The following is a 295-nucleotide window of genomic DNA, read 5'->3' on the forward strand; positions in this document are numbered from 1 at the left end:
TGTCAAAATTATGATGTTATATGATTTCAATTAGTGGACAAACTCATAAATGTCAAAACCAAAACCAAGCCAAAAACATCATATCTTAAAGGGAGAGTTCACCCAAAAATGAAAATGTGATGTTTATCTGCTTACCCCCAGGGCATCCAAGATGTAGGTGACTTTGTTTCTTCAGTAGAACACGAACTGAGATTTTTAACTCAAACCGTTGCAGTCTGTCAGTCGTATAATGTAAGTGGATGGGAATCACAGCTTTGAGAGTCATAAAACATACACAAACAAAACCAAATTAAAC

General features: G+C 35.3%; 1 protein-coding gene across 1 annotated transcript in view; it reads right to left on the reverse strand.

Annotated features, from left to right (window-relative positions):
* Positions 1–295, reverse strand: part of LOC107591945 (caspase recruitment domain family, member 14) — a 33,664-nt gene that overhangs the window by 1,560 nt on the left and 31,809 nt on the right. The window lies entirely within an intron of this gene.

This window comes from Sinocyclocheilus grahami, unplaced genomic scaffold (genome assembly GCF_001515645.1).
Source record: "Sinocyclocheilus grahami isolate Dianchi unplaced genomic scaffold, SAMN03320097.WGS_v1.1 scaffold148.1, whole genome shotgun sequence".
NCBI classification, from domain to species: domain Eukaryota; kingdom Metazoa; phylum Chordata; class Actinopteri; order Cypriniformes; family Cyprinidae; genus Sinocyclocheilus; species Sinocyclocheilus grahami.